The 13,921-nt window shown below is 34.3% G+C and overlaps 1 pseudogene; it reads left to right on the forward strand.

Moving 5' to 3' along the window:
- Nucleotides 1-2,061: 2,061 nt before the first annotated feature.
- Nucleotides 2,062-13,693, forward strand: LOC131755700 (phosphatidylinositol-glycan biosynthesis class W protein-like; annotated as a pseudogene).
- Nucleotides 13,694-13,921: the final 228 nt, after the last annotated feature.

Genomic DNA, 13,921 nt, shown 5'->3' on the forward strand with positions numbered 1-13,921 from the left:
CTGTCATTTTGTTTAATGCTTTAAGCTTACACTTACAATAGGTTTCCCAGTTGACATGGGCATGGCAACATGCAAATGAATGGATATGAGGCGCACACGTCAAATATTTTTTCTGACAGGTGGTTCCTGGCAATATATATCAGTTCTTAAAGTTTAATCATACCGGTTGTTTTCATCAAAACTATGAAACACTGGAAGAATAAAAAACAACTTGAATATTTCTCAGTGATAAAACCAAGCACCCAGCTTTGAATAAGTACTCAGCAACATTAGTTCTCTTACTTTCCATCATACTTACAACATTGACAACACCCTGATATTCCAAGCCAAAGCCAGGTATGCTCTGAGACTAAAATGTGCCCTTTGTCTATGGAATAGCAAAGCAATTCTGTGACCATTGAGCAAACTGACTTAAGTGTCATTTGAGAAGATAAATATCTCCTGGTGCTTCAGGAAAAAGGAAAGATAAAATCCAAATATAAGGTCAGGGTGAAAAACAGCTTTCTGAAGAACAAAACACTTGAGATGGGCCTTGAAACAAACATGAAGAGTAGATGAAAATGGTATGATGAAAGGTACTTGCAAACATGGGAAAAGACGGATATAAGGATTTATTTAATGGAGGTTGTACCTATATTGTGGAGGAGAGAAAATGGCTTGCTGAGAAATCAGTATTTAATTGGTGGACTACAGAAAAACTTTAAAAGATTTTAAGTGGAGAATTGATCAAATAAATAATTTATAATAAAATGTTGGTATCAACACAACATTTACTGATGGAATTCCTCTGAAAGATATGTCTAACTTTGCCTCTATAGGGTTCATCTGTACAAAGGTTTTCCAAAAAAACTTTTTTGCCAACATTTACAAAAATGGACATATCACAATTACAAAGTGCAGACTTATGACTTTCTTAGGGTTTATTTGAAATCAGAAGATACATAAACAGAAAGCATAAATTCCTACTCAGCAACTGTAGTAGGTTTAGAGATAAAGACTTAGTATCATATTTTGAGACACTGGAATTAGCAGCTGTGGCTACCTCTGCTCTGCATTCATGCCTTCCACCAGTACATTTCATTTATCCATGGCTTTGGTATACCTGAGACAGCTGAAATCTGATAGCTGTATCCCCATTCCTAGAATATATCCTACCCCATATAAGTCCACAAAGTACCTTCAACAGTCCAACACATCTGTCCATCATAGGATTTTCAGTACAGGCATACTTTGTTTTATTACACTTCGACTCATTGAATACTAGATGATGGTTAGCATTTTTCAGCAATAAAGTAATTTTTAATTAAGGTGTGTACATTGTTTTTTAGACATAATGTTTTTGCACACTTAATAGACTATGGTACAGTGTAAACCTAACTTTCATATGCACTGGGAAACCAAAACATTTGTGTGACTTTCTTTAACTCGATGTTTGCTTTATTGTGGTGGTCTGGAACCAAACCTGCAATACATCTGAGGTATGCCTGCACTATTATCCACATAAATTGATAAAAGGTTTACTTCAAGTCTATTTTCTCAGGCAATTGTTCTGGTTAACAATAAGTGAGAATGTTTATGGATTTAAAATTTTAAGTTTAGAAGTCAAACTTTATATTTGATTATGCCTTCATATTTATTATTTTAAAGAAAGTTTAAACCCATTTCCTGTATTATCAAAGGAGGGAAAGACTCATTTAAAAGTTGTATACTCAAAGAATGCTAATTTATTACATTGATGAGTTACAATAAATTGTGTCTACATGTTTATTTAATTTCACTTCATATTTAAATATTACATGAATATTTATCACTATAGTGAAAATTTTTGCATTAAAATAATTACTTTTTGATTATAATACATAATAATTTAGCTAAATGAGTGTCTCTGTATGAACGTACTTCATTAGTCATATATGTGTCCTTGATCATAAAAATAGTCAGGGGGTTTTTGGAAGTTTGGAGGTGCATAGCTGAGACATTTAGAATACTAGTTTTGACACTATTGGGGTTATGTGATTGCTTTCTGACTAACTATAAGGTGAAGTCAAGGGAAAGGCAAAAATGAAAAAGGACACAGATGGGCATGATGCTCCTGCTGGCTGGAAAATCAATTCCTGGCACTTGAAGGGAGCAAAGGGGGTGAAGGGATTTCCATGTCTTAGAGACATGCTGTGTCAACCAGAAGCTCAACAAAACACAGGTGATATAAAAGTAAATCTTTCTGGATTTTGTAACTTTCAAGTTCTAATTTGGTAGGTTTGCACCAACTGTTTACATAGCCATTGAGTCAGGCCCACAAGCTTAAAAATAATTATTTGCTCTCTGAAATAATTTCATAAAATAAACCAAGTCTTCAGCCTTTAAATCAAAAAAATAATATAGTGTTAAAATTATGCCATTGCTAAGTGTGCATGTACAGTCTGTAGAATTAAGGCTTTCTGCTGGTAGTTTTGTTATTTTGACCCAGGACACCAGGAACATCTCACCAATCACCTCTGATGGTCCTCACTTGAACACACACACACATGAAGAGATGGATATACAAAAGAAACAATATACAAATTAAAATTCCAGGGTATTAGCATATAAACTAAAGTCACACCATGAAACAGGTCTGGTAAAGGCTGTGATGCAGTACATAGTTTAATGGAAGCCCTTACTTTCCTTGTTTCTTAAACTTGGGCTTTATTTTCTTCATCTGCCTCCCTAACAGGAATCAAACTAGCAGGGCAAGTGAGATCATCAGATATGTACAGCCAACAGCCTACTTAGGCAAACCTTAACCATACCAAAGTGGATGGTACACAAAGGAAATGGAAAATATAAAAGAATTGAGCAAGCACCACAGCTTTAGCACAATGATCTCACCTTCTAAAAAGTATCACCCTATCAATGTCTTGGACTCAAACAATTTGATATGCAGCTTCTCCTCTACAGGAAGTGCTGGGGGTGGCAGAAAGAAGGAAGTAAAAGCATTATTCTAAGCCTTCTTTTTGCCCCTCTACCCTCATACTGCCTGTTTCTGTTCATTTTATAAGTTCTGTTTATGTCTTAATAGATAAAATTAACTTCCTAGAATCATCAGCACACGGACTATTTGTATCCAGGTTTATAGATATTAAGTATATCCTCTGAAAGTGTTCTGTTTCTAAAGAAAAGGAAAAAGCATTTCAGAAAAAGGCCATTAGTGAAAAGATACAAAACTTTAGCATTTTGCCATCTCATTTTGAGATGCAGTTCTGGACTTTAGGAATTTCAAATTATTCCTCTGATTCGCAGACAAAGCAAAGTTCAGTGAGGCAGTATTCTTCATTAAGAAACGGTTAACTCAGTAATGGTCTGGGCCAACTGGAGAATGAAGAAAAGCAATTTAAAAGAGCACAGGATCTGTTTTAAGGATAATCACTTGTTCACCATATAAAATGAATAACTTAGATGGCCATTAGGCAAAATTATTATAGGTGGGCAAAGGCAAATGGAAAATTGTATATTTTCATGGATGCTAATTGCATCTTGGTTGAGGAAGAGAAATTCATGCATTTGCTAAACTGATCTACCATATTAAGACAAAACAACTATTTGGATGCTTGTGAACTCATCAGAGTTTTAAATTACACATCGATCTATCTTTTTGCTAGTTTTTAACATTATATTATGTAAAATTATATAAATACACCAAGCATCCATATTCAACAATTAATAAGTCACGGCAAATATTGTTTCACCTAAATCCCCATCCAATTTCTCCAATTACCACACTCAGATTATTCTGATTACGATTTATACATCCAATCATTTACTCTGTAAATTTTTATATTGATTTATCCTTATGTTCAGTTTTGATACCATTTCTGAGTTCTCATTTTTTTCCCAAATGACTGAAGCAAAGGAAGTGAGCCACATTTACCAACATATATCACCACACAGCTTTTCTTTTATGAACACACTATTGTGGCTGATTCGTGAGATAAAGGTATTGAACATATTTCAGGCTGCTTCAAGTGCTTGTCATCATTATTTCTGTAGATTACTTATAAAGGGGCTCAATGAATGTAGAATGAGTTCAGACAATCTATAATTTATTACCAATTACTCTCATAAAATTCATGTCAATATTACATATGAAAAAACACTCATAATATAAAAGCTATAACAGTGTCTACCACATATTGTCAGAATTAAATTTGACAGTGCCTATACAGCACTTAACAAGTCCTGACCTGTGAAGTACTATTAAATATTTGACCTTAATATTCATTTTGTTGTTTGTTATTACAAGTGATTTTATAATAGTAAGCACAAAGGAATGAGGATCTGCAAACTTTTCTGGGGCAGACTTGCCCACCTGATCATTCATGGAAAAAGAACTCTTCAAAACCTTAAAAACACTTTAGAGCTTAGATTTATTTATTCTGTACCAATGGTACCAAAAATAGCCTATTACCCACTATATTGATACTTCAACCACAGTGGTAGAACCTTAGTTTTTTTTTTTTTTCTCAGTGCAGGACCTCCAAATACTCTGGATATCAACTATGTAAATATTCTAAGAGTGATGATCAATAGCTATTGCTCTCTTCCCCTTGAAAATTTGCCTAGAATCCCACTAATTAGTGAGGCAGTATGCTCGTGCTCTAGAGCTCTAATCTCTACATATAAGAGTGTCACCTTGGGAGAGAAATTGGACAGAGAAGTGGGAGGGTGAATATAGTTCATTATTAAGAAAAGTACATCAATTGATCTAGAAAAATTATTAAGAGAAAACAGAATTGAAATGTTGGTTAGATATTTCAGTAGCATAAACCATGCTCTCTCCTTCAAGATACTAGTAGTCTAGTTGTGTAATGGACTCTAACACACATGAAATAATTTGACAACAATGTTACACTACCTACTTTAGTTCCAAAATATAAATGTGGTATTAAAGTCCATAATTAAAGCTTAACTTATAGACAGTTCTCCAAAGAAGACATACAGATGACCAAAAAGCACATGAAAAGATGCTCAACATCACTAATTATCAGAGAAATGCAAATCATAACTACAATGAGGTGCCACCTCACACTGGTCAAAATGGCCATCATTAAAAAGTGTACAAACAATAAATGCTGGAGAGGGTGTGGAGAAAAGGGAACCCTCCTACACTGTTGGTGGGAATGTAAATTGGTACAAACATTATGGAGAATAGTATGGAAGTTCCTTAAAAAACTAAAATAGAACTACCATATGATCCAGCAATCCCACTCCAGGGCATATATCTTGAGAAAACCATAATCCAAAAGGATACATGCACCCCAATGTTCACTGCAGCACTATTTACAATAGCCAAGACATGGAAGCAACCTAAATGTCCATTGACGGATGAATGGATAAAGAAGATGTGGTACATATATACAATGGAATACTACTCAGCCATAAAAAGAATGAAATAATGCCATCTGCGGCAACATGGACGGACCTAGAGATTATCATACTAAGTGAAGTAAGTCAGACAAAGACAAATATCATATGATATCACTCATGTGGAATCTAATTTTTAAAAAAAATGATACAAATGAACTTATTTACAAAACAGAAGCAAACTTACAGATATCAAAAACAAACTTATGGTTACCAAAGGGGAAACACTGTGGGGAGGGATAAATCAGGAGCTTGGGATGAACATACACACACTATTATATATAGGATAGATGACTGACGGGGACCTACTGTATAGCACAGGGAACTCTACCAATATTCTGTGATAACCCATATGAGAAAAGAATCTAAAAAAGAATGACTGTATGTATATGTACACCGGAATCACTTTGCTGTACACCAGAACCTAACACAACATTGTAAATCAACTATACTCTAATAAATTTTTTAAAAACTTTATCTATAAAAAATATATGAGTATATAAGAAATATATATTCTTATATATAAGAATAGAAATATGTAAGAATATATGTGATTATAAATGGGGCCACAATAAAAATTAGTGGTCCTTAACTAAAGTATGGTCAGAATTCATCCCCAGAAATTGTGATTATGTAACTCTGAACTAGATCCTCAAGAATTCATACTTTAAAAAATGTCTAGAGGAAATTTTGATAAAGACTCCTTATTGAATGACACTAGTATGAAGACTAGGAGGTGAGCTGTACATGTTTACAATGTACAACACAATATATCTGCAAAAATCATTTCCAGAAGAGGTAGCATGTCACCATATGCCTCCATGGTTTCCCTGACTGGCCTGTCAAAACTATGTATGTGACTAGCACATAACAAGAACTAAATTAATATTTGATTAACTTTTTATTTATGAAGCAATGAAAAAGAAGTTAGATTTTACTGAGTCCGTCAAATAGAATATCAGTGAGAAAACTGACCAAATATCATGGTTCACAGTGAATTAAAGAAAAAAAATTCTTTAAGCAAATGAGAGAGCAAAAATCTAAGGCTCAGGTTTATTGCATGAGATGCACTGAGTGTAGGTGAAATCTAGAGCATGGAGACTCAAGGTAGGGCCAGAATAGATAAATGTTTTCCATGTTTTCCATGGACATATATATATTATTTTAAGAGGTCTTTCTGGAAACATTGTTAAAAATTAATCTAAAAAGTGACTTCTGCTATTCAGATCGGAATAACATCTTCATTGTACATGAGAAATGCAACATTTGTCTCAAACTATTATGAAAGTTCCATTAATTATTTTAAAAGGCCAACATATATGTCAGAGTTAAAAACATAATGTCTTAACCAACTACATAAAAATTAGCATCTTGTTAACAGATTTTCTCTCAGTATATTTGTTCATTATATGCTTGGTTTGTGTGCCCTTTTTAATCAAATGACTGCAATAACTGTCAGTATAGTACCTAAATATATTACCTGTCACATATAATCAGAATATGCTAAACTTTATCATATAACATTTTCACCTAATATTCAATACACTTAAAATTTTTTTTTAATTATAGCTAACTTGAATAGCTTACATCTTGCATCACGTTAGGTTCTGTACTGCTTCAGTACTAAATTTTGGTTTGCCGTAAGTGCTCAATTTTACAACGAAATGAAAACACCATAGAAAAACAGTCCTATTACTGTGGGAAATGTGCCAACTACTGTATGTGTAGTTTCTGCCTAATACTCTAAGGGACAAGATTTATCTCCTGGTCTGAGACCTCTTCCAAATATGGAGACAGAACCAAGAACCAATTAAATATCAGGCAAATATTTGATCATATTCTGAACCATGTTATTAATAAACTGAACTGATTTCATTGCACTCTCTTTCTGAGTTGCCTGCATGCCTTAGTCCACTTGGGCATGGTGGAGGTTAGGGTTCATTTTCTAGAGAAATGTATATAATGTTCTTTACTTTCTGTGTTAGTAAACCAATGATAGCCAATGGCAACCCTGAACAGACTTTGTAATTACAGTGGAGCCCATTTTCTGATATCGTCTAATAAGTTAGTGAAGAAACCTCAATAAATGTTCAGAGTTCATCCATATTCTTTCAGATATTTGTCTCTAAAGGCTCAGGCAATAAACCAAATCACATTTAAATAATTTTTTAAAAAGCCATTCCAGGGCTTCCCTGGTGGTGCAGTGGTTGAGAATCCGCCTGCCGATGCAGGGGACACGGGTTCGTGCCCCGGTCCGGGAAGATCCCACATACCGCGGAGCAGCTGGGCCCGTGAGCCATGGCCGCTGAGCCTGTGCATCCGGAGCCTGTGCTCCGCAACGGAAGAGGCCACAACAGTGAGAGGCCCGCGTACCAAAAAAAAAAAAAAAAAAAAAAAAAAAAAAAAAGCCATTCCAGATATTGCTATGTCCTGACATTTTTTTTTTTTTTTTTTAACCTAAAATGCTCTAGGTGTCCATATCTTGAGAACTGTATAAGCCAGTCTTTAATAGAAAGTTTCATTTAGGGGGAAAATAGCATAGGGTAGAAGTGGCAATTTTTTTTTCCACCCAGGTCTCATTGCAGAGTGAAAACTCTCTTAAGTGAAAATGAATGTATCATCTGCAAAGACTTTTTTGAGACATAAATATTTTTATTAACAAGGCATCAAGGAAGTCGATTTACTGATGATTTATGGATGATCATTTCACATATTTAAGTTAAAGAGACATTTATTAAACACCTGCTAGGGCTGAAGCACTATATTCAGTACTTTAGACCTGCCCCAGGAAAGACTCTTATTACAGTGAGAAAACAGAAAAATATGTAAACATAGAGGAGGGACTCTTAGCATACCCTGGAAGGTTTTAGGATGTTTTTTATATGACCTTTGCCATTAATAAAACCTATCTCAAGTATAAACGTATAACTACTTGTATAAGTTCACTATTTCTAGACTGCAAGGTCCATGAGGATGGTGAAAAAGTTTATTTTTGACAGCTTTACCTCCAGAGTCCACCATAGTATTTAGCACACAGTAGGCACTCTGTTTGTTAACTAAAATAGCAAGTAATATGAGTTCTGTGTAAGTTGTGATCAAAAGATAAGTTAACAGGTCAATCTAAAACTCCCTAACTATCCCTCCCCAACACCATTACCCCCGATAACCATAAGTTCTTTCTCTAAGTCTGTGAGTCCATTTCTGTTTTGTAAATAAGTTCATTTGTGTCAATTTTTTTTAGATTCTGCATATAAGCGATATCATACAATATTATTTAAAATGGATAACCAACAAGGACCTACTGTATAGCACAGGGAACTCTGATCAATATTATGTAACAACCTAAATGGGAAAAGAATTTGAAAAAGAATAGATACATGTATATGTATAACTGAATCACTTTGCTGTACACCTGAAACTAGGACAACATTGTTAATCAACTCTACTCCAATACAAAATAAAAAGTTAAAAAAAAAGATAAGTTGAATTAGCTGGGCAAAAATGTTTGCTGGGAAGGGCGAAGTTGAAGTGAAAGAAAGATGAGGTAGGATATTTGTGATAAGGCTACGTTACACTGAGTGGAGATCACAAGCCAAGGTATGAAGCCTGATTGGTGTGGCGTGCCACACATGATATAGTTCCAAACAGGGCATTCCTGGAGATGGAAGCTTGAAAGTTAACTAGGGTTTATCCCAAACATGACAGGCTATGTTTCCCTTGGTAAGGAGCTAAAATCCATGCCTGAAGGACAAAGACGGCATAAACTTGCACTAATACTATCACTACCTTCTCAAATAAACCAAACAGGCTTAATTATTTTGTCACTGATCAAAGCACACTTTCAAGCTGAGCCAATATGGTCTCTGAACAATGGATTTAAGCCAAAAATAGAAACCTTTTTTGCTGAGCCTGTTCAGGACAAAGAGAGGCTGTACAAGGTTTTCACTAGGGAAGTAACAGCATCAAATGTGTGGTTTAGCTTACATTTTGTGTAAGGTTGACAAGAGATACTGTATGCAGTGAGATGGTAGGTTGACAAGAGATACTGCATGCAGTGAGATAATAATTTATATGAAATATAAATAAAATATTCTATATTAAGGAAAAATGCCATATGGAGCCTTGTTTTGTAACTGTTGATTAATTTATCCATTGCCATTTTAGTCAATTTTCTAACACATTTATTTGTTCAGTTTTTATTATTTCTTCCTTCTCCTTTTTACTCCTTTGTAGTAGAACTTATAGTTTATTTTAATTCCGTAAGAAATTGTTTTTACTGTTTATATACTCAGTAAGATTTCAAGGTACTGGACTTCCCCTCTGGAAATTGGGTTAAATATTTTAATATCTACAGTCTTTTATATATGAATTATTCCTTTAAGTCTTCTGATAGAACATTCTCATACTATGTGAGCTGCCCTAGATTAAAACAGAGCTTACTTTGGGTATAACTCATTGATTAGTATTTTCTTATGGAAACAAATAAAATACATCCTTTTAAACAAATTCCCTATGATAATTTTCATTTTACTTGTCTGGAGAGAATGAAATATGTTTATTAATATTACCTCCATTTTTAATTATTTTTCTTTATTAAATATAAATCTGCATATATTCTAAAGAAAGGTTTACTATGTGTTTTAACTCTCAGATATAATTAATTAATTTTATTCCAATACATTTTTCTTTCAGATAGTTTTGATGAAAGGGAGAGCAACTGCCTGTATACGTTGTTTTTTTCATTTGCAATGTTTAAAAAATGGAGGTGATAGAAAGTTATTGTCTTACAAAAATATATCGCACAGAAAACTAGAACCAAATGCCCAAAGACTGTCACACAAAAGCTGCAAATCAGAGGTTGAAAGTTTGATTTCACAATTTTCTAATATTTATCACTTCACAATCCATCACAAAGTTGTTGATCTAAAAAGACCTAGGATCAGGATCTAATAGATTGCAGTTTTGTTCACAGTATTTCCATAGCAGTGAGCTTTCATTTTTCTACTTAAAGATTTCCAAATATCCATGCCTAATTATACTAGTACAGTACCATATCACTGATCAAGTATTTTTCCCCATAATCATTTTAACAATAACATCTAAATACTTCAATTTAAGCCTTATTCATTCTTTCCTCAACAAATTTTTCAGTGTCCTTGAATACAATAATAGGCAAATAATCTGTTTCTTAAGACACTTTCACCCACTAACTTTAGCATCATCAATGGATCTTGTGTACAATATTTCTTTCTCTGGTATTTGCCTAAAGGAAATTTCCTATTTCCACTGTTCCTTCTACGTTCTACTTTAAGAAAGAGCTGCTCTTCTCCATTATTTTTTTCAATTATTCATTTTTATAAGGAGGATCATGAATGAATATTTATATTAGTCCACAGTTTACCCATAATTTGTATATCCATAATTTATCATAAACTGTTCAAAAATGAATATTGTTATTTATTTTGTTGCTCAAATTGTCCCAGATTTGGCCATTGAGATCTTCACGTTGGTGTTGTCTTTTTTTAATGACTTTACCATATTTTTGAGCACTTCATTAATTAGCATCCTGATGTTCTAGGCTTACCTTGTAATTAACCTAACCTCACAAGATTTTTCCAAGAAGCCCTGATCTTTTTTATTGGAAAATAGTATTTAGAAAGCAAGATTTGGATGGTAGTTGTGCTCACTGCCATTAGATACTGTTCCTACATACGAACATGTATATCTATATATTTCTATGTCTACCCATTTGTGTGACAGTGTGTGTGTGTAATCACACTGATAACTCTCATTCCAATCTATCCTACAGGGATCACTCTAGGCTTCCTCCTTTCCTTATTTGTAATTGTTTTCTCTAATAGTGTGAAACCTGGCTGTCACGCACAATATTTTTACTTACTGTAGTGACACACGTAAGTAAAAATGAAGATGTTTCAGAATCACAAGTTCTCCGGTAAGAAACAAATTTATTAACTAGAGTTAATCAACTATATTTCAATAAATTTTTTTTAAAAAGATTAATATGGAGTAAGACCAATAATTTTTCAAACCACTGACAGAACGAATTAGTACTCAGTTACAAAATATGTCAATTATGTTTTGAAATTAATGATTCCTAATAGTATTTTTGATTTAAATAAATATGTGAAGGAAAGGACTTTGAGCCTGTGATTACTTACACATCCTGTTCATCTTTAAGAATTTAGCTGAAAAATATTGGGATGAAAAAACAATAGAGAGATAAATGTAGACACAGGCATACATCATTTTCTTGTGCTTTGCTTCACTGCGTTTTGCAGATATTGCTTTTTTTACAAATTGAAGCTTTGCGGCAACCCTGTGTTGAGCAAGTCAATTGGCACTATTTCTCCAACAGCATGTGCTGACTGCAAGTCTCTCACATTCTGGTAATTATCATAATATTTCAAACATTTTCATTATTATTATTTTTGTTATGGTGAGCAGTGATCAGTGAGCTTTGATGATACTCTTACAATTGTTTTGGGGCACCACCAATCACACCTATATAAAATGGCAAACAATCAACAAATGTTGTGTGTGTTCTGATTGCTCCACCAACAGGCAGTTCCCCCGTCTCTGTCCCTCTCCTCAGGCCTCCCTATTCCCTGGGACACAATATTGAAATTAGGCCAATTAATAACCCTACAAATGCTTCTAAATATTCAAGTGAAAGCAAGAGTCACACATCTCTCACTTTAAATCCAAAGCTAGTACTGATTAAGCTTGGTGAGGAAGGCATGTTAAAAGCTGAGATAGCTGCATTAGCTGGAAGCACTGCTTGGAAGGCAGAAGCTTACATGGCTCTCTATAGCAGGGCACCGAGACCACCAGGAGCATGTGAGGAAGAAGAAAAGTCTTCTGTCCTCTACTCTGTATCCTGTGTAGAGAGCTCTTGATCATTCTCTCACAGCATTTATGTTCTTCTTCACATACCTGGAGACCTCTATTCTTTGCTCACTTTGCTTACATAATAGTTCCTCTAGTGACTACTTTGACCATTTTCTCTTCATTTGTCCTCCTCGAGGACCTCGTTGTAATTATCTTGGGGGCAGGGCAGCTCTATGAAATATACCACGGGAGAACTTGCTATGCCAGAATGCCTGTCCAGAAAATCCTTGAAAAAATCTTGGAAGTCAGTCCCAGGCATCTCTCTTTCCATGTAATTAACAGTGCATTTACTGCCGTTGCCATTTTGGCTGTGGACTTCCCAATTTTTTTCAGAAGATTTGCCAAAACCGAGCTCTATGGGATAGAAGCAATGGATTTTGGAGTAGGAGGTTTTATTTTAGGGACTGCAATGGTTTGTCCAAAGGTTAGGAGAAAATATACAAAAGGGTCCAGACTTTGTTATCTTACAAAGTCACTGTACTCTGTTTGGCCATTACTTTTCCTAGGAATGGGACGATTAGTCATTATAAAATCCATAGGCTATCAGGAACATTTAACTGAGTATGGAGTTCACTGGAACTTTTTCTTTACCTTAATAGTTGTGAAATTGATAATATTAATGCTATTGATTATTTTTTCCCTAAATAAACCCTGGACTGTGGCCATCAGCATTACTGTATTACATCAGCTAGCCTTTGATTTTACCCCACTGAAACAGCTAATTTTATATGGCACTGATGGCAGTGGCACAAGGGTTGGTTTATTAAATGCCAACCGAGAAGGAATAATTTCTACCTTGGGGTATGTGGCAATACACATGGCTGGTGTTAAAACAGGGTCTCACGTGCTTAGAAAAAGATCACACATCAAAGACTGGATAAAAGTAGCATATTGTATTCTACTGACAGCCACTGGCCTCTTCAAATCTCTTTACATAGTTTATGTAAATGTAGAAATAGCATCTCGAAGAAAGGCCTATTTAGTCTTTTGTATTCGGATAGTTGCTTCTTGCCTGATCCTTCTTAGTAGTTTATTACTGGGTGACATAATTTTGAGTTTTGCCAAATTTCTAATTTAAGGGGCAGCAGTACCATGTTCTTAGAAACTTACCCAGTCACCTACTGCAAATAAAAAGCATTCAGAATCTCTAGTCTCTGAAGCTGAAAGAAAGGAACCCATTCTTTGTTTAATCACAGCAATGAACAGAAACCAGTTAATTTTCTTCTTTCAATCAAATGTAACAACTGCCCTAGTCAACCTCTTGGTAGATACATTACATAGCAGTACCTTGTGGGCCTTATTTGTGCTCAATCTCTACAGGTTTACCAACTGCTTAATTATATAAGTGCTACACTTGTAAGACAAAACAATAAAATTTTGGTGATCAATGCAGGGAGTATATGCTTTGAGCAATATTATTTTTTTTCTGTCTAAACATATACTTTTATTATTTTTTTTGAATTTTTGAATTTTATTTTATTTTTTTATACAGCAGGTTCTTACTAATAAAAACCTAACTGAGAAATATTATTTTAATGAGGAAGAATAAATATAAAATGTGAAGAAAACGGGCTTTTGGCAACCCAGGGTTAACTGTATTTTATTATAAAAT

The sequence above is a fragment of the Kogia breviceps genome, chromosome 4 (genome assembly GCF_026419965.1).
Source record: "Kogia breviceps isolate mKogBre1 chromosome 4, mKogBre1 haplotype 1, whole genome shotgun sequence".
Lineage (NCBI taxonomy): Eukaryota > Metazoa > Chordata > Mammalia > Artiodactyla > Physeteridae > Kogia > Kogia breviceps.